This window comes from Entelurus aequoreus, linkage group LG22 (assembly GCF_033978785.1).
Source record: "Entelurus aequoreus isolate RoL-2023_Sb linkage group LG22, RoL_Eaeq_v1.1, whole genome shotgun sequence".
NCBI lineage: Eukaryota > Metazoa > Chordata > Actinopteri > Syngnathiformes > Syngnathidae > Entelurus > Entelurus aequoreus.
Window position 1 is genome coordinate 17,140,959 of NC_084752.1, and position 22,377 is coordinate 17,163,335.

General features: G+C 38.9%; 1 long non-coding RNA gene across 1 annotated transcript in view; it reads left to right on the forward strand.

Moving 5' to 3' along the window:
- The window catches only part of LOC133639259 (uncharacterized), a 63,301-nt gene that overhangs the window by 22,242 nt on the left and 18,682 nt on the right, over window positions 1-22,377 (forward strand). The window contains exon 2 of the long non-coding RNA XR_009823759.1: window positions 11,320-11,458. This is a non-coding gene — a long non-coding RNA (uncharacterized LOC133639259). The remainder of the gene's footprint in view (window positions 1-11,319; window positions 11,459-22,377) is intronic.

The following is a 22,377-nucleotide window of genomic DNA, read 5'->3' on the forward strand; positions in this document are numbered from 1 at the left end:
TATTTTAGCTGGGCAACTCAATTTAAGTCTGTCACTACGCGCCTTCATCCAGCATGCACACTTTGGGTGGAGCAACCCTCAAATGTGGGCGTTCCTTATCAAATCTGACCTTCCGCATATTGTTCACCGACCTAAAGTGGTCATACCCAAAAGTGTTAGTAAAACTCCATCTTCAAAGATTTTCACACAACCAACAAAAAAGTCTTCATGGTAAGGTCCACCTCGTTAGTAATGAGTCCGCCTTCTTTCACCACTTAAGCACTTGTGCCTCATCATGCAGAGTGGGCATGTCCGAATAATGTCTACGAATAAGAGAAACGTATCAAAATGTATTTCAATACATTTTGATACTTTCCGGAATAGAAGGGACCACAAAAAATTATATTATTGGCTTTATTTTAACAGAAAATGTTATGATACTTGAAACATGCGTATCTTATTGCAATCAAAGAACAATTTTGACATTAAATAACAGTGAACATACTAGAAAACATCCCTTTTAGTAGTAAGTAAGCAAATAAAGGCTCTTAATTTGTCTGCAGACATATGCAGTAACATATTGTGTTATTTCTCATTCTATTATTGTGTCAAAAGTATGAGGGACAAACAGTAGAAAAACGGATGGATTATTAATCTATATGATTTACTCATATTATCTGGTTATTTTCTGTTTTAACATGTTCAATCTACCCTTCTGTTAAAATGTAATAATAATTTATTCTTCTGTTGTTTGGATAATAAATTTTGGGTGATACCACAAATTTGGGTATCGATCCGATACCAAGTAGTTACAGGGTCATACATTGGTAATAATTAAAGTCTGAGTTTATAAACATAAATACAAGTTAAAAAAAGGACAAAATATATTTTGTGATAACAAATTTTGTTGTTATCATTGTAATATCGACTAGATACAGCTCTTGTGATGGCTATTGTCAGAATCAACATCAGTGTAGACCCACCCTTTTGTTTACATTCAGGTGCGCTAGCTTGCTGTTAGCGGTGAGCTATTGTATCCTCCTACGGTGAGCAGTGAAGATCTTTAGCTATTCTTTGTCCAGCAGGGATGAAACTTGTAAGAAATGCGTTTTTGTTGTTTATTTGTTGCCATGGAGGGGAGGATTAATGGTTTTAAACAGTGTTGGGTTAGTTACTGAAAACCAGTAACTAGTTATAGTTACTAGGTACTTAATTTCAAAAGTAACTCAGTTACTAACTCAGTTACTTACACCAAAAAGTAATGCGTTACTGTGAAAAGTAACTATTCAGTTACTTCTTTTTTTCTTTTTCTTTTTTGTAGCTCCCATTTATGCCCTTTTAGCCTTCATTTCAGTACTGTTATTGCACTGGAGAATAATACAATCTGTTGATCAACTTCACATGCATTTTTATTTTCCTTTTAACATAACTAATGAAAAACAGTGCAACATAAAAAGGCATTCTCCTTTCTTTAAACTTGGACCAATGACCATTAATAAAAAACAAGTTAAAGTGCAACATAAGAAGGCACATCATCTTCCTTGAAACATGGGTAGTGAAATAAAGCCTGATGCTGCTGTCTTCCACACTTGGAGCCATGGATTGTAGAATCCTTGTTTTCAGTGGCAGGATCATTGACACAGATGGTGAAGTTTCAGTGCTCAGTAGAGATGTAACACTTTTGAGGGGTTTAAGCACCTGGAGGACCTCCTCTGCCACTCTCACATCATCATCATCAGACAGGTTGATGATGTCTTTGGCATTTGTCTGCAGTGTGTTGTGGGTCAATGCAGAGTATATAGCTGCCTGCTGCTCCAACATATCATAAGTGGAGTTCCACCTCGTTGGGCCATCATGTATGAGCTTTATGAGTAGGCAGCTTTAGCATTTCTTGCTTTGTCTTAAGCACATGAGCAGCTGTTGTGCTTGGGTGGAAGTACAAAACCTCCTTCCTGATCCTCTCAAGGAGGCGCTCCATCCTATTGACTGAGATGTGATGCCAAATTCACTACATGTGCAAAGCACCTATCTGTGGTCCCAGTCCTGCCTCATTCACTGCATTTATGTGATTTTTGGCATTATCACGTGTGACTGGGATATCTTTATCTTCCATTCCTCCACTGCTTGTGTCAGTACCTGTGCAAGGTGACTCTCGTAGAGGGGGCGTGTCTTCTCATCTGCCAGTCTGCTGTGATGAAGTGAGCGCTTATAGTTCCCCTGGACGTCACCCTTCTGTCGTGAGCGCAACAGATGATGCTCGAGATAGTTCATCCACAACTTTTTCTTCTCCTGCTCATAAAGATCTGGCACAATCTTATCGCTGAAGTGGGTGCGCGACGGGATGTCGTAACGTGGCTCAAGCACGTTCAGCATGTGTTTAAAAGCCTCGTTTTGCACAACGGAGTCTGCACCTATAAACACACCGATTAAATGGCGCGGGGCGTTCAAGCTCCTCCGTTACTCCGCTCGCCATGACCACGCTGTGTGTGGACTGAACGTGCGAACAACTTATCAAACCGCGGATCACGTGTGTGTCGAACCGAAGACACGCCACCCCCCCTCCCCACACCCACACCCACACCCAGACACATACAGATCACGCCTCTTTTCTTCTCTCCTTGTGACACAGGAGGAATCAGAAGCACGACGCCGAAGCGCTGCAAAAAACACACTCAGATCTTCTGTTTCTAGCCGATACTACATGAGAAATAACGTAAAATAACGCAGTAACGCATCATGTAGTAACGGTAACTGAGTTACTGAATATAAAAAATAACGCGTTAGATTACTAGTTACCGCCGAAACTAACGGCGTTACAGTAACGCGTTAGTCCCAACACTGGTTTTAAAGTATCTCAAACACTACGGAGAGATGTTAGCCGCGAGCTAGCTTTTAGCCAGCTATGTTTAAAACAGTGGTGTGCCATCAGGGCCAGCAAGGCCTTCTCTGCTGGCCTAACATAACCAGAAATCATGATCATAATTAAAGATACAATTATTTTTTATTTATTTTCTCTGAATATCTAAAATTATTCATATTCTCTTCATGTCATATTATGCTCCTTCCAGTGCTGTTTTTAGAATAGTTTGTATCCAATCAGAATTCAGCTAGCTTTTGTTGCCATGCTGTACCAAATCTGCCGGAGGCCTTCAGAGTCAACAATGCAGGCGTCCGTGCACGGTAAGTGAACGGGGACATACAGTTAATAGACAGTTGCGATAGCCAATCAGATCACGAGTTGTTGTCAGTAAGGCCTTCTAGATGGCCTCACGTTGAAGGTGACATTTACACGTCCTGTGATTGGATACTTATCGGGACCGTTCGTGGATAAATATGAGAACATATAGAGTTGAGAGACAGTTGCGATAGCCAATCAGATCACAAGTCGTTGACAGTAGCCTATCTAGGTAGCCTGATGTTAACGAGACTGTGATTGGATACTCACTTGTCATTCCTAAGTGAGTATCCAATCACAATTTTCAATTTAGCAGGAAGTGTTGCGCAAAACGTTGCTTAGGTGGCAGATATATATTTGCAAGGCCATTTTCAAAAAGGATATTTAAAGAGAAACTACATCTTGTGAGACCATGTCGGCCAACCCAGGAAGCTGGCTCAGCTGTTCTGGCAATGAAATGGGGAAATGCCCGCCATTTCCACTCGAATAAGCCGACGACGAGGGGTACGTCGAATAGGTTCTATAGGTTGTGAGTTCAAATATTTTATTTTTTAACGTTTAATATGTTTTTTGCAATTTAAATTTTGACAGTACCACATAAGATATGTTTTAATTGCTGATGCGTTTTAATTTATTTTTAAATGCACCAGAAAATAACCCGTTTTGTACACTGTTGAGGTGCTTCAATGACCAGTAGTGCGTAAATGTGTTCCTGTATAGTATTTCTCCAGCAATGGTCATGTGGTGACATCAATGATGGTATGTTGAGAGGTAATCATTGAAGTCGGACATCGCTGAAGGCCTAGGTGGGAAACGCACGGCGTCAAAATGTAAACAAAACTCCATTGGTGGATCTACACCTGACATCCACTGTAATGATACCAAGTACAGGCACATATCTAGTCGATACTACTATGATAATGTCAATATTTTTTGGCATCAGAACATCTTCTTTGCTTTTTTTTTGTAATTGATATTATATTTATAAACCCAGGAAATATGTCCCTGGACACATGAGGACTTTGAATATGACCAATGTATGAATTGATCCTGTAAACGATTTGGTAACGGATTGATACCCAAATTTGTGGTATCATCCAAAACTAATGTAACGTATCAAAACAACAGAAGAATAAGTGATTATTACATTTTAACAGAAGTGAAAGTAAGTAAGTAAGCAGATATTAACAGTAAATGAACAAGTAGATTAATAATTCATTTTCTACCACTTGTCCTTAATAATGTTGACAAAATAATAGAATGATAGAAGACACAATATGGTACTGCATATGTCAGCAGACTAAATTAGGAGTCTTTTTTTGCTTACTTACTACTGAAAGACAAGTTGTCTCGTATGTTAACTATTTTATGTAAGGACAAACTTGCAATAAGAAACATGTTTTAAGATTTAGTTTTAAGATTTTTTGTTACAATAAAGCCAATAATGCAATTTTTTTGTGGTCCCCTTTATTTAGAAAAGTATCGACAAGTATCAAAATGATGGTATCGGGACAGCACTAGTGCCTAATGACATATTCTGGCCTGCTGTTTAACAGACTGTGACTTGCAGAAGTTCATGCACAGTAACAGGCACAGCAGATTTGAGATTCATTTGCTTGGCCATGGGATGTTTTTTTCTTTGCTAAGTAATAGTCGATCATCATAAAATTATGCCTATTTGCTTTGGAAGATTTGGAATAAATTTGCACTTTAAAGAGTCCCTAAAGATTAGAACACATTAGGAAGCAAGGAAAGAAAAATCCCTTTCAAGCAAGAAGCATCGAACAGAACCAAGACATATGTTCAAAACTAAATAAATCCATCAGGGACCAGCAGTTGCTCAATAATACATACCTTTTGTCCGTATAAAAGCGCCCGCCCCCCTCGAAAAAAAATGGCATCATTACAAGGACAAATGAGATCAAGTCAGCCTCTAATTGATCATCTCATTACCTGTGTCCACAAAGCTATTAACAGCTGCCTGCTTGCTAGTGTCCAGGTCGCTGGGTCACGACTGGGGCTGATACATATGAGAGCAGGCAGCATTAAATTGGTACAAGCTGGTCAGGACTCCATGTGCTACACTGGCTGTCAAAATGGCTCCGCTGCAGAGACACGCCTGGCACCGTCTGCTGCCAGATGCCACACACTGGGGAAGAGTTGAAGGGGCTCTGTCAGTGTCTTATTCAGCCATTCATTCATTGTCTAGAGCAGGGGTGCCAGATCGTGATTGAGAAAAAATGACCGACAGGAAGGCGAGAAACACTTTTTATTTCGAACAGACTCTCGCGCCGTACTTGCCGTCAAAACTCTAAAGACCGACCGCGCAGTTCCTGTCTTCACAATAAAAGTGCTGCTTCATCCTGCCTGCGCTAACAAAATAAGAGTCTCGGAAAGCTGGCGTGCACAAGCTAGTGTGAGAATTAGTGTGGTAACGATACCAATATTTTGGCACCGGTACCAAAATGTTTTTCGGTACTATTCGGTACTTTTCTAAATAAAGGGGACCACAAAAAATTGCATTATTGGCTTTATTTTGACAAAAAATATTTGTATTCTTTTTTTTTTTTTTTTTGGTACTGTCCAGCTTCTCAGGCAAATCATATAGTTGATGTAGATGCCAATATGGGCTGTACACATTTACTTTAGAAAAGAGAAGTGTGGGACACTTCTCTTTTTGCCTTATTTGTATTGGACTTTATTAAATGTATTTATATTATCATTTGGTGCAACCGGGCCGGAGCAGGGGGGGGAAAGAGAGAGAAAAAAAGGAAGACAGAGGGGGGAATTGTGGGGACAAGAGGGGGATAAGACAGAGAGACAAAAACAACAGCAAACACAACAGAAACAAAAAATCTTAGGGTACATTAAACATATGTTCCTTATTGCAGTTAAGTCCTTAAATAAAATAGTGAACATACAGGACAACTTGTGTTTTAGTAGTAAGTAAGCAAACAAAGTCTCTTAATTAGTCTGCTGACATATGCAGTAACATATTGTGTCATTTTCCATTCTATTATTTTGTCAACATTATTAAGGACAAGTGGTAGAAAATGAATTATTAATCTACATTTACTGTCAATATCTGCTTACTTTCTCATTTAACATGTTCCATCTAAACTTCTGTTAACATTTAATAATCACTTATTCTTCTGTTGTTTGGATGCTTTTCATTAGTTTTGGATGATACCACAAATTTGGGTATCAATCCGATACCAAGCCGTTACAGGATCATACATTGGTCTTATTCAAAGGACGTATTTCCTGACTTTATAAACATAATATATATTTTTTTTAAACGAAAGAAGATGTTGTGATGCCAAAATATATCGATGTAATCATAGTAGTATCGACTAGATACGCCCCTGTACTTGGTATCATTACAGTGGATGTCAGGTGTGGAGCCACCCATTGCGTTTGTTTACATTTTGACGCCGGTGAGCTACGGTGTGTAGTGAAGCATGTTTAGCTATTCCTCGTCCAGCAGGGATGATACTTGTAAAAAACTTACTTTATTTGTCGCCATGGAGACCAGGATTAGTGATTTAGAAGTACCTAAAACACTGCAGACTGCGGCTGGACGTTAGCCGCTAGCTAGCTAGCCATATCTTAAAGCACCTCTTCCTGAGGGCGTTTCAGTGTTATAACTTCACCTTTATCGTTAGTTTTTAAGCCAAAATGTGTGGTGCAATATGAAGCGTCAAATACTACAACGGAATCAACAACTTAAGTTGTACATCAAGCAAGAATGGGAAAGAATTCCGCCTGAAAAGCTTCAAAAATTGGTCTCCTCAGTTCCCAAACATTTACTGAGGGTTGTTAAAAGGAAAGGCCATGTAACACAGTGGTAAAAATGCCCCTGTGCCAACTTTTTTGCAATGTGTTGCTGCCATTAAATTGTAAGTTAATGATTATTTGCAAATACAAATTAATTTTCTCAGTTCGAACATTAAATATCTTGTCTTTGCAGTCTATTCAATTGAATATAGGTTGAAAATGATTTGCAAATCATTGTATTCTGTTTTTATTTACAAATTACACAACGTGCTAACTTCACTGGTTTTGGGTTTTGTACAACCCAACTTTGCCGGGTCGGAGCCAATAGGAAGGGAAGTGTAAGGAGAGCCACAAATGAAAATGATGTTCACTGGATAACTTAAGTAGGCTAGTAGCAAATTGGCTGCAGGTGTGTGTGGGTGGCTCCGCCCCAGAATTCCAAATCTCCAGGTGCTGCAACGAAGGCCAGAAAGGAGGCACCAGAAACAGCCAAACATAACACATCCCCAGCTACGGTAAGCCTTATATTATTATAAATGCAAAATGTTAATGTAAAAAAATGAATATTTGGACTCTTTTGATTTACCTAGGTAGAAAATGGATGGATGCTCTTTGTGTTTCCCAATGTGCTGTCATTGTTGGGTTTGCACCAGATGGCGTAATATATGTAACTATTAATCGCCCTGGTAGCAATTACACTAAATGATGACGGTAAGTAGAGGGCCACACGTTTGATACCTCTGAACGTGCATGAGGATGTGGGTGGAAGCTTGAACTTGAAAACCCCAAAAATGGGTTATGGGCAACGTTCCCTCTAAGGTGCGCGCCTGTGCAATTGCGCACTGCTCAAGCGTCCTCTGCGCACGGCAAATCTATGCTGCGCACAAAATCAAATAAAAAAAATAAGCGCATAACAATTTTCGACACACGGACACGACAGAGAAAACAATTTTCGTCATCATTGTTCAAATATTGTAACGTCTGTCGAGACGCTTTGAGGACATGAATTCCATCCATCACTTTACTGAGCAAAACTCTTTTTATTGTCGGCCATAAACACATCACCAAAACATTAGTAAAAAAATGATATCTAGCAAAAGTGGTCATTTTCTGCAGTACAAACCAGACCAAAAGCAACTTTGTTACATCAACAGCAGCCGCTCGCTCTTTCTCACTTGCGCCAACACATGCACATATGGCACTTACCCAGTGATGCGTTTACAGCCACACAAAAAGTCGGACAACTCCAACACCACACATAAAGTGTCATTCCAGGTCGTTACACTATGATTTACCGATCAAATGTGTGCTTATTCTAGTGTCATTTTTTGGAATCTTCATTTATAAATATTAATCATGAAAAGCTGTTAGTATATTAAATAAATACTAATAAAAATATATTTTTTACAAACAGTAAGTTGCAGGAATGTACACATGATCCCCTGCTTACATCTCATTGTGCAACATGTGAATGTTTTAATTGGGAACTAAATGCAATGTCTGAAAGGGGTACAAATTATTTCCAAAGCAGGACCTCCACCCAGACAAACAATACAAGTACACAGTTCATGAAAAACAATATTTTTTGTAAGTGGGCCTAAACGCTTATATTAGAAATGGAAATGACTGCTGTCATTTGATTATAATAATAATAGAATGTTGTCTGTCTATCTGTGTTGGCCCTGCGATGAGGTGGGGACTTGTCCAGGGTGTACCCCCGCCTTCCGCCCGAATGCAGCTGAGATAGGCTCCAGCGACCCCGAAAGGGACAAGCGGTAGAAAATGGATGGATGAATGGAGATTGAACTTGTTATTTAGTCAGGTTTGGGACAGGTGTGCTGCTGGTGTAGCCACAGTGTGCACGTCTGATGTTGCTCACATGGGCTCCACTGAATGCTCAGGGAGTTTTTGCCTTTGCTCACACACATGAACAATTAGAGGGAACATTGGTTATGAGTTACACTTGTATAGCGCTTGACGAGGTTGGTAGAAGGTGGGGATTGAACCAGGAACCAGAGGTGGGACCAAGTCATTGCTTTGCAAGTCACAAGTAAGTCTCAAGTCTTTGCCCTCAAGTCTCGAGTCAAGTCCCGAGTCAGGACAGGCAAGTCCCGAGTCAAGTCCAAAGTCAAGACTGGAAAGTCTCAAGTCGAGTCCCAAGTCCTGCATTTTGAGTTTCGAGTCCTTTCAAGTCCTTTTAACCACAGACTAATATTTTTACACAGATTGTGTATGCTTTTAAAACGCTGTATTTATTTATTAAAACAAGTGCATTCGAAATTGCAGGGAAAAAAATAGTGCTGACATTGCAATTCATAATAGCACTATTAACAGTAATTTTAATAGTTTAAACAATTTTAAACATTTAACTCATTCCTTTACAGAATAAACACATTTGCAAAAACAAACATTAACATACTATTGGTTGTATTTTATGAAAATAATATTACCACAGAGTTGAGAAGGAGCAAAGATCTTCAATATTTGTATGTGAAAATCACAAATAAATCTTCTGGGGGAGGATGACGCCCCTACAGGGGTTTGGTTTACAAACTTTCTGCCCCACCTAAAACAAATTTCACCAGCCACCACTGATTATGATGCATTCTCATTTTAGGCAAAATATAAGACAATACTTTCTTAACAGTATAATTGTAACCAAGAATAAGTCTTCAAGTAACAATATTCAAATACTAACATTGTTGGGTAAGACAGCATCTGGTTTTATTCTGAATGTAGTGAAACAAATTGGTGGTTTTAGCTGATATAAGGACTTTCAGGTGTTTATGTTTAAGTATTTGGCAGACGCTTTTATCCAAAGCGACATACATAAAAAATACATACATAACAATCACTGTAAACATGATCATTTAAGGGAAGAATGTAATACAAAATATCAATACAAAGTGTCAAGACAGAAAAAACTCTCTGCTGCTGCAGCAACAGAGATACAGTCTATAGGTCCCTAAAATATATAGATATCTAATGTATTCATACATTGTTTATGTAGGATATACGCATGTATATATAACCTAATCATATTGTTTCTTCAATTTAAAAATAGCTTACCGTTTTTTCCCCCTTCTCTGGGATTATATTCCCAGTTTTAATCTCGGACGTCTGGTCACTTATAGCGTATAAGAATATTATATTACTGTTAAGCAAACTATGAATAATAAAACTTGCCAAAACATGTGTCCGTTATCATAGCTACACGTATGACAAAAAACCGCGTGACAATCAGTGGTATTCAGTGAGGTAAAATGAATTAAATGCGCTGACAGTTCATTGCTCCTGACAAATGAATTGCACTGAGTGGAGCGGATCACCACTCCAAGATGGCGGCCCCGCGTCTCGTCTGCGCCAGTAGGCAGCAGCGCTCGATGCTGCGTACCCTTAAAAGATGTCTATGGTTATAACGTTAGCAGTGAGTTTACAGCCTCACTGATTTAACTACACAGCAAATAAAAGTCGTGTTACTTAGCCAATAAACGTTATCTTACATTCAAAACTTACCCTTCTTTGGGCAACTTCAAATGTCGAACGAAGTTGGAAGTTGTTGCGTCTCCGTCTGTAATATTCGAACTGCGTGATTTGCATACGCAATTCGTTTTTTGTTGACCAAGTCGTAGTTTTTATACCCGAACGAAACCAACTTTGGCATAATTGTTTCTCACTGCCGCATTGTTTGACAACTCATGTTCGGTGGTTGTCCTGCAATTTGATTGGCTGAATGCTGTGTGATGAAAACAACGTATAACTAATTTGATTGGCTGTTGTACTGACAGCACACCAGCTGACAGGCAGCACACACGCTGATAGACAGACAGACACGTACAAAATGAAAGATACGGAGCGCTCCCAAATAACTTTTTAAGCTTTGGGTTTTGGGGAAAGTAGCAAGTCATGTCAAGTCAAAAGGCTCAAGTCCAAGTGAAGTCACAAGTCATTGATGTTAAAGTCTAAGTCGAGTTGCAAGTCTCTTTACATTTTGTCAAGTCGAGTCTAAAGTCATCAAATTCATGACTCGAGTCTGACTCGAGTCCAAGTCATGTGACTCGAGTCCACACCTCTGCCAGGAACCCTCTGGTTGCTGGAACGGCCACCCGCGCCACACCGTCCCCATACCTCCCTTGCAATATCTACACACAGTCGTTTTTTGGGTTGTTTTATTTACCATCAGCGGATGAGAGTACCCACTGACGAGGCAGGCAGAATGTCGCAGGCCCACAGAGCAGGCCCACAAAGGCGGCAGTTTAATCGCTGATTTCAAAGGACTTTGGAAAATGCGAGACAGAAGTTGTGCACGAGGAGCCGTGATGGTGACCGTTTGCAAATAAGAAGATCAACAGTATGCTTAGCAAGTGTTTCCTGATGGATGCCCACAGGGAGGTGGACTTGAGTGGCAGCTTGGCGAGCCCGGGTTGGAGAGATCCATCATGCCATGACAGGAGGGAGAGGGCTCTGACATCTTGGCCTGCCCTGAGAGGCCAACGCCTGTCAGCTTAATGAGCCTCCCAGTGACAGGTGATGCGGTTGTTATGTTGTGTGCGTGAACGGATGTGTGTCGAAATGTCTCCCAACTGTCTTGTTTTCCATCTCGGCGTGTTGCAAAGTCTTTTCCACTTTTGTCGCCGACCCGAGAAACTTTGTAGACAAGAAGTTGGATGAAGTCCTTTCAGCCCGTGCGAGCGCGCGTGAAACTTCATCACTCTCTGACCTCGCTATCCTGAAACTTCCCCTGCGGCATGCCGCCCTGTCTCTGAACCTGCCTCACCTCTACCCCTCAAACCACCCACTCATCTTCCTTCCCTCCTGTGAGGGGATTCTCTTCACAGAATATAGATGAATCCGGCGTGGACAACTTCTATTGATTTCTCCCACACCGCAGATAATGGATGGGTGCTTGCTTCCATGCGGCTTTTTGCGCCATATTCCTGAGGATGCTGTCTTGAGTGGGAGAGACATCGGTAGGACCCCGTCCTGATGTGTTTGACTGCTACATTATGGAGGGACAAAATTGGATACATCTCTAAATAATTTAATCATTTTAATGGTTTATGGCAGGGGTGCCCACACCTTTTCTGCAGGCGAGCTACTTTTCAATTGACCAAGTCGAGGGGATCTACCTCATTCATACAGTATATATCATTTATATTTATTTATTTATGAAAGAGACGTTTTTGTTAACAAGTTAAATGTGTTTACTGATAATACAAGCATGTTTAACACATATAGATTCCTTTCTTTCATGAAGACAAGAAAATAAGTTGGTGTATTACCTGAGTCTGATGACTTGCATTGATTGGAATCAGACAGTGGTGAAGATAACGTCCACATTTTCAAATGGGGAGAAAAAAATACCACATGAATGTGGTTGGTTTTTGGCATCTTATTCGTCCAGCTTCCATACTCGTTTTTACACACTTTACAAGAAATATATTGACGGCAAACTCCGTGTCTTGCTAGCTTGTGCACGCCAGCTTTCTGAGACTCTTATTTTGTTAGCGCAGGCAGGATGAAGCAGCGCTTTTATTGTGAAGATAGGAACTGTGCAGTCGGTCTTTAGAGTTTTGACGGCAGGTACGGCGTGAGAGACTGTTGAAATAAAAAGTGTTTCTCAACTAATTTTTTCTTAATAATCTCACAAGACCCTCGAGTGCCGTGAATGTCAATAAAGTGACGTATTGGTGAAGATTGATGAGCGCTCATTTTTAGATTTATTTATTTTTTAATCCCCGGCTGGCGAGCACTGACACATCCTCTACGATCGACCGGTAGCTCGCGATCGACGTAATGGGCACCCCTGGTTTATGGTTTAAAGCAGGGGTGTCTAAGGTACCGCCTGAGGGCCGGATCAGGCCCGCGAACAGGTTTTATCCGGCCCGCGGGATGAGTTTGCTAAGTATAAAAATGAGCCAAAATTTTTGAATGAAAGAAACTGCTGTTCTAAATGTGTCCACTAGATGTCTCAATAGCAATTCTTTGTAGATGATGCTACATATTTTTAAAAAAATAAACCACATGATGAAATGAGCAAACTACATAAATAACATCATGTAATTCGATTTTGATATTATTTTTTTTATCTTGATAGATTGAAAATTAACACCAATGATTTGACTGATAAACATTATCTCATCATTTATTCAGAAAGTATAAATAACGACAAATACAGATAGAATACTATTAACCGCAACATGTAAGTGTATAAAAAACACAACAACATTATGATTTGTACATTATCAGAATGTGCTTGTTCTATTTTTAAACAAAAAAAACAGTCTGAAGTTGTCTTTATTTTTAAGTTATCGTGCCATGATTTTACCATGCTACATATGTAAAAAAAAAAACACATGTTAGTGCACCAGTTGAGGAAAATGAGCAAACTACATAAATAATATCCTGTAATTTGATTTGATTGAAAATTAACACCAATGATTTGACTGATAAACATTATCACATCATTAATTCAGAAAATATAAATAACGACAAATAAAGATAGAATACTATTAACCGCAACATGTAAGTGTAAAAAAAACCCAACAACAACATAATGATTTGTACATTTTCAGAATGTGCTTGTTCTATTTTTAAACAAAGAAAACAATCTGAAGTTGTCTTTATTTTTAAGTTATCGTGCCGTGATTTTACCATGCTACATATGTAAAAAAATAAATAAACCACATGATGTTAGTGCACCAGTCGAGGAAAATGAGCAAACTACATAAATAACATCCTGTATTTAGATTTTTTTTTTTTTTTTTTATCTTGATAGATTGAAAACAAACACCAATGTATTTTTGAATTTATGAATGTACAACCGTTTGTTTATGAATGTACATCTGTTTGTTTATTTTGTTGACCATTGACCGAAGAAATAATAAAACTAAACTAAAACTAAACTAAAACGAACACCAATGAGTTGACTGATGAACATTGTCACATAATTTATTCAGAAAGTATAAATAACGACAAATAAAGATAGAATATTATCAACCGCTACATCTAGGTGAAAAAAACCCAACAACATTATGATTTGTACATTTTCAGAATGTGCTTGTTCTATTTAAACAAAGAAAACAATCTGAAGTTGTCTTTATTTTTAAGTTATCGTGACGTGTTTTTACCAGTCCGGCCCACTTGGGAGTAGATTTTTCTCCATGTGGCCCCCGAACTAAAAAGAGTTTGACACCCCTGGTTTAAAGAAGCATATCTTATTAATAATTTAATCCACAACTTAAATGTGTCCTTAATTATATATAATATGAATTAAATACATACATGTGTCAATTTATTTTAAGGTAAAATTGCATTTAATTATTTAATATTTTATTTAATGATTTGATTTAATATTTCATGATTTAATTGATTATTTCACTATTTAATTACATATTTATTTCATTATATCATGATTTAATTCATTACTTCAAGTTTTAAATCATTATTTCAAGATTTAATTCATTATTAATTTAATTATTTAATGATTTATCTAACAATTTCATTAACTAATGATAATGACTAGTGTTGACCTGATGCATATATTATAACATGTATTTCAATACTTTTCGATATTTTTCGATACTTTTCTAAATAGGACCACAAAAAATTGCATTATTGGCTTTATTTTAACAAAAGATCTTACAGTTCATTAAACATATGTTTCTTATTGCAGTTAAGTCCTTAAATAAAATAGAGAACATACAAGACAACTTGTCTTTTAGTAGTAAGTAAACAAACAAAAGCTCCTAATTTAGCTGTTGACATATGCAGTAACATATTGTGTCATTTATCATTATATTATTTTGTCAAAATTATTAAGGACAAGTGGTAGAAAATTAATTATTAATCTATTTGTTCATTTACTGTTAATATCTGCTTACTTTCTTATTTAACATGTTATACTGTATCTACACTTCTGTTAAAATGTAATAATCACTTATTCTTCTGTTGTTTGATACTTTACATTAGTTTTGGATGATACCACATATTTAGGTATCGATCCGATACCAAGTAGTTACAGGATCATACATTGGTCATATTCAAAGTCCTCGTGTGTCCAGGAACATATTTCCTGAGTTTATAAACCTAATATACATTTTGAAAAAAGGAAAAAAGATTTTGTGACGCTAAAAAATATCGACGTAATCATAGTAGTATCATCTAGATACGCTCCTATACTTGGTATCATTACAGTGGATGCCAGGTCATAACGACGTGACGACGGTGGAGGGGTGGGGGACCGGTACTTTTTAGAGGCGGTATAGTACCGAATATGATTCATTAGTATCGCGGTACTATACCAATACCCGTATACCGTAGAACCCTACTAATGACACATTTTACAAATAATTTAAATATGTATTTATTTATTTAATTTTGTTTGGCCCTTGTCGGCGCTTTATGAATTCATTTTATCCGTCAAACTCAGCCATCGAAGTCAATCGGCCGATCCAACGCCTGATCGGGTATCCGGCACTACCCGCTTGTCTATGGAATCCTTTGAGGAGTAGGTCGATATCTCGGTCTGGAAAGTGCGTAAATACCTCCGACAACTTAAGTCACTTCCCATACTTTAACAGCTACATGCTTCGGGTCAGCAGGTCTTGCTTCCAAGGTCTAACAAGTACGAGTATATCCTCCTCAGCTGTCATGTTTTGAAAGAATCCCAAAGCTCCAGGCTTCAGACCAAAGCAATCATTGGACTTTATTTGCCCACTGACCTTGAAGGCTAAGTTTGATGGAAAAAATAAATTTATGAAACGCTAACACACTGGTTCATGGAATAATTAAATATATGATGAAATCATGAAATAATTGGTTATATCGTGAAAAAAATAATTCAATCAATAATTATTTAAGTCATTAAAAATGATTAAATATTAAATTAAATACATAAATAATTCAATGTACATTTACATTAAATAAGTTAATGACACATTTTTGATTTTGATATGTATTTATGTCTCATTTGGCCCTCCATACGAAATTAGGTGTGTGTGCTGTTTAAGTTAAGTTCAATCAATCAATCAATCAATCAATCAATCAATCAATCAATCAATCAATCCAATCCAATATCATAAACAGCAACACAAATAAGGCCAAAACCCTATTCACAATCGTTGACAGACTGACTAAACCCCCAACACAAATACCAGCCGAACTCCATTCCACGCAGAAATGCAATGACTTTGCATTCTTTTATACTGATAAAATTGAAGGCATCAGACGCACCATCAATATCTCAAGTAAAAAAGTTGGATCACCACCCCATTTAGGCAAAAGTAACACAGCAATGATGGCAAGCTTTAATGCCATAGACTCTAAAACTCTAGTGGAAACGGTGACAGCTCTAAAGTCATCCACCTGCTGCCTTGATGTTTTACCTACCAACTTCTTTAAGAATGTTTTTGACTGCCTATCAACAGACATCTTGCAAATAGTTAATAATTCTATTAAATCGGGCAATTTCCCGAAGGCTTTCAAAACTGCAGTCATTAAACCTCTTCTAAAAAAGCAGAGCCTAGATGCCTCTGTTATCAACAACTACAGACCAATTTCAAATCTACCATTCATAAGTAAAATAATTGAGAAAGTTGTCCTCCAACAACTAAATCACTTCTTGGCTTCTACTGGCTGCCACAACAACTTCCAGTCAGGATTTCGACCTCTTCATAGCACAGAGACGGCCCTTCTTAAAGTTATAAATGACATCCGTCTAAACACAGACTCTGGCAAAACTTCAGTATTAATGCTTTTGGACCTCAGTGCTGCATTTGACACTGTCGACCACTCAATACTTTTGGACAGGTTGGAAAACTGGGTGGGGATCTCAGGCACAGTTTTAAGCTGGTTCAAGTCATATCTACAAGATAGGAACTATTTTGTTTCCATTGGTGACTTTGTATCAGAACCAACCAACGTAACGTGTGGAGTCCCCCAAGGTTCAATCTTGGGGCCGACTTTATTTAACATCTATATGCTCCCACTAGGACAAATCATGCAAAATAATAACATTGACCATCATTGCTATGCCGATGACACCCAAATCTATGTAGCGCTATCACCAAATGACTATCGCCCCATAGATCTTCTGTGCCAGTGCATTGAGCAAGTCAAACACTGGATGTGCCAAAATTTCCTACAACTAAATGAAGATAAAACTGAGATAATTGTTTTTGGTGCTAAAAAAGAAAGGTTTAAAGTCATCCAACACCTTCAATCACTGTCCCTGAAAACCTCAAATAAAGCCAGAAATCTTGGGGTTATTTTAGATTCTGATTTACATTTCGACAGTCACATCAAATCAGTAACAAAATCGGCCTACTATCACCTCAAAAATGTAAAAAGACTTAGAGGGCTCATGTCAGCTCAAGACTTAGAAAAACTTGTACATGCCTTTATTACCAGTAGGCTAGACTATTGTAATGGTCTCCTTGCAGGTCTTCCCAAAAAAACTGTCAGGCAGCTACAGCTTGTTCAGAACGCTGCTGCTAGAGTTCTAACAAAGACCAAAAAATGTGAGCACATTACACCAATTCTTAAATCCTTACATTGGCTCCCTGTACATCAGAGAATAGATTTCAAAATCCTCCTGCTCACATATAAATCACTACATGGTCTAGGGCCCAAGTATATCACTGATATGCTCCCACTATATACGCCCTCTAGATCACTAAGATCTTCTGAGACCAATCTGTTAGCGGTTCCAAGAGTAAACTCAAATCAAGGGAGATCATCATTCAGTCACTATGCAACACATAGCTGGAATAAACTTCCTGAAGATGTCAGACTCTCCCCAACTCTCACTACTTTTAAAACTAGACTGAAGACTTTTATGTTCACCTTAGCTTTCAGCTAAATCTTTTAATCTTTTAACTTTTAACGTCTGCACTGTTTTTATTTTTATTGTCTGCATTTTAATTTTGCTTTTATTTTCTTTCATTTCACTTTGTTGTCTGTGAAGCACTTTGAGTCTGCCTTGTGTATGAAAAGCGCTATACAAATAAAGTTGCCTTGCCTTGCCTTGCCTAGGTGTGGTGAAATTTGTCCTCTGCATTTGACCCATTCCCTTGTTCACCCCCTGGGAGGTGAGAGGAGCAGTGAGCAGCAGCGGTGGCCGCGCCCGGGAATCATTGTGGTGATTTAACCCCCAATTCCAACCCTTGATGCTGAGTGCCAAGCAGGGAGGTAATGCGTCCCATTTTTATAGTCTTTGGTATGACTCGGCCGGTGGTTTGAACTCACGACCTACCGATCTCAGGGCGGACACTCTAACCATAAGGCCACTGAGCAGGTTTAAAACAGTTTGGTCAGTTTAAAACAGGGCTACTCAACTGGTGGCGCCGGGGCAAATTCAGGTGTGACACCATACCAGTCTCCAAGTTCAGTCCAAAATTTTGGGAGACAAACAGTTTTGCAACAACTTCCTAAAAACACCAGAGTGCTCCTGTTGTATCGAGGAACTTGAACCACGGTAAACACATTGGCAGATCCTTGTATTGACATTTTAACCTAGCTAGAAAACACGGAACACTGGGGTCCAAACTTGTGATTGACATAACTGAGGTGTTCCTCAAGGCACCCCTTTAAGTCCTCTCCTTTTTTGCTTTTACACATTTTCTTCGTAATGTAATTCATGGAACTTACGGGTTGCCGTAGCTTGTTTACGTCAGATGCAGTCAGTAATCATTTGTTCAACTTCTTTAGTTATACCCGGGGTCGGCAAAACGTTGAAAAGAGCCATATTGGACCAAAAAAACAAATCTGTCTGGAGCCGCAAAAAATTAAAAGCCGTATATAAGTCTTATCATGAAGGCAACACATTACGTAAGTATCTATATTAGCTATAATAGCCTACTATCAAAATTACTATGTGCCGCAGGCTGAAGCAAATCTTCGTCGACAGAAATGTTGAAATGTAATATTTATTCTACACATTTTTACAACATTAGAAACCATTAGTAAATCAGAGGCTACTCAGAAGGTGAGATAACTCCTGGAAATTACTGTCTTTTAATGGCCAAAGTTATAGATGTGTGTGTCCAAGTTAAAGGAAACGGCAGGCTGTCTTCTTTTAATAGATTTATTACAATCTTTGGCAAGCTCTGTAATGTTTGCTGTGGTCTGGAACAACATGGCACACAAACAACTATCTGAAATGCCGCCAATATTACATACACATAATGTGTCATGAGACATGCAAAATAATATACAAAGAGGATAAAAGTAAAGGATATTAAACGAGCTCAAATATACCTACAAATGAGGGCTAATTATCTAATATGTACATACAGCTAGCCTAAATAGCATGTTAGTATCGATTAACTTGCAGTCATGCACTGACCAAATATGTCTGATTAGCACTCCAACAAGTCAATAACATCAACAAAGCTCATCTTTGTGAATTCACGCACAGTATAAACATTTTGGTGGACAAAATGAGACAAAGAAGGAGTGGAAGATTTTACATGTAAACAAACTGTTGCGTCACAATCCACACTACGGTGAGTTCAAGACCCGCCGAAATTAGTAGGACAAAACAATGTTCACCAAATACTCTCATCAGTGAAGCATACACACAAACATATTAAACAGTGGGCTTTTTTAACAATTGGGAAGGTTTGTGTCATGTTTGTCCTCAAACAAAAAACATACTTTTCCCCCATCTTTTTTCCATTTTCAAATCCTTTTTAATAATGCTCCAGGGAGCCACTAGGGCGACACTAAAGAGCCGCATGCGGCTCGAGAGGTTCGGTTTTAGGTCCTTTCTTTTTCATTATTTGTGCTATTCAACCAGTGGCCTGTCAGTTCAGTTCAAAAACGTGTAAGAGGCTGACATTTTTTCAGCACAAAAACACTAGAGTGATGTCATAGAGGTGATCTTTGACAAGCTTTTTTGCAGAAGATCCTGAAAAACTCTGACAGAATAAATAGACCAATAGAATAAATAGACCAAAATCAAATGTCTACTGTAGAGGATGCTGGTTCTTCGGAATATACAAAATAGGACTAATAGTGAAGAGAGAAGTCTGTACCCCCCGCCCCCATGCTTAGCTTTCTGCAAATGTGGCCCCCAAAACAATCTAGTTGAATATCCCTGGTTTAAGATATTGTCTAACAGATGTGGGTGATGATCTAACGCAGGGGTGTCAAACTCATTTTAGCTCAGGGGCCGCATGGAACAAAATCTGTGCACACGCGGGACGGACTATTAAAATTATGGCATTAAAACAAAAAAATAAAGAACATTTCAGATTGTTTTCTTTGTCTTACTTTGGCTAAAAATAGAGCAAACATTCTGAAAATATTACAATACAAATATAGAAAAAACTACCGGCAGCGGTAAAGTTTAGATCAATGAAGGAAAGAAGAAAGTGAATGAATGTTTATAACTGAATACATTTTTTTTTTTGTATTATTATTAATTTTTTTATTGAATTAAGTTGTTATGTTGTACAGGAGGAAGGAGACGGCACAGGCAGGAGGGACGTCGTATTAGCTCTATTTAATTATATTTATCCACAACATATACATCAGGAAGTAATATATTAATAAACGAGGGAAATGGAGTGTGACAAATCCAAAAGTGTGTATGGTGTGCGACTATGTGTGTGAATTAACTGTTGTATGTTACCGGGAGTGTTGAGCGAGAGGCGGAAGTCCCAGAGGGGAAAGGCAGGATCAAAGGTCCGTGAGGCAGGCAGGTAGTCGGGGGTAAGAGAGGCATCAAAGGTCCGTGCCCTGGCGGGAGGTCGAGATCCAAGAGGCAGCCAGGGAACGCGGGAAGACGAGACACACAGCTCATAACGTGGGAACGAAGGCAGGCTGGAGAGAGGATGACAAGGAGAACACGAGACAATTCAACACGGCGGGGAGGAAAACACAGAGAGAGCAAGAGTGCATAGAGCTAGATGATCGCTTACTGTACAGGAACAGATGACTACGTTCTGGCCCGGGATAGCAGGTTGTGCTGGCTTATGAAGGCAGGTCTCATCATCAGCCTCAGGTGTGTTGATTGCCGGTGATTGATTGCAGCTTCTTGCTGCAGCTGGACTGGCACGTGCGCCTGGGCCGTGACATAAGTAACGTTTATGACAACCTTTTATATATAACAGGATAATGCATACATTTATGATTTGTTGTCAAAACAATTACAAAAAAGTGGGACCCCAAAAATTTACTGTGGGACCCCATTTTTAGGACTTGATGGGGTCCCCGGGACCCCATTTTGAAAAATCCTAGCGCCAACACGGATGGAGTATTGGTGCGTGCAAAACAGCAGCAGGCGGCTGTGACCTGCGGGCCGGTTCTAATACTAAACAAGTATCATCCCGAATATTATCAATCCACTCAAAAAAATGGGGGCACTCATGGGGCCCTGTGATGAAATATCTTGACTGCAAAAGTCAATAGACTGGTTTGGTCAGATGGTTAATGTATGCATTATTGTTATTATTATTATACATTTTTTGGGTTTCTTTTTTGTTATAATTTAAAATTATTTTCATCTTGGATTTTCTGTAGTTCATGTAAGCTTCTCTCAAAGGATGTGTGAATGTGTGTGTGAGTGGGGGGGCGGGGGATTGTTTTGTTTTGTTTGGTTTTATTTGCTTTGTCTTGTATGTTTTGTTTTTCCTCTGTTTGTTATATGTTTTGGTTGGTGTTATTTTTGGAAAATAATTAAAGGCCTACTGAAACCCACTACTACCGACCACGCAGTCTTATAGTTTATATATCAATGATGAAATCTTAACTTTGAAACACATGCCAATACGGCCGGGTTAGATTAGTAAAGTGCAATATTAAATTTCCCGTGAAATATCCTGCTGAAAACGTCTCGGTATGATAACGTTTGCGCGTGACGTCACGGATTGTAGCGGACATTTTGGGACAGCATTGTGGCCAGCTATTAAGTCATCTGTTTTCATCGCAAAATTCCACAGTATTCTGGACATCTGTGTTGGTGAATCTTTTGCAATTTGTTTAATGAACAATGGAAACAGCAAAGAAAAAAGCTGTAGGTGGGAAGCGGTGTATTAGCGGCGGGCTGCAGCAACACAAACACATGGCGGCTATATCGTAGCCGGTGTTTCATTGTATACATTCCCGAACGATGACAGTCAAGCTTTACCATTGGCCTGTGGAGAACTGGGACAACATAGACTCTTACCAGGAGGACTTTGAGTTGGATACGCATGCTTGTGGAGATGGTACAACAGAGACTCTTACCAGGAGGACTTTGAGTTGGATATGCGCTACCGTGAGTACGCAGCTGCGGCTTCCAAACATTTGATCGCTTGCCCGTACGTGCGTGTCGCTATGTGCATGTCACGTACGTAACTTTGGGGAAATATATGTGCTGTATGAACTTTGGGGAGGTGAACGGTACTTTGGGCTTTGGGATTGAGTGTGTTGTGTGGGTGTTTGATTTGTATTGGCGGGTT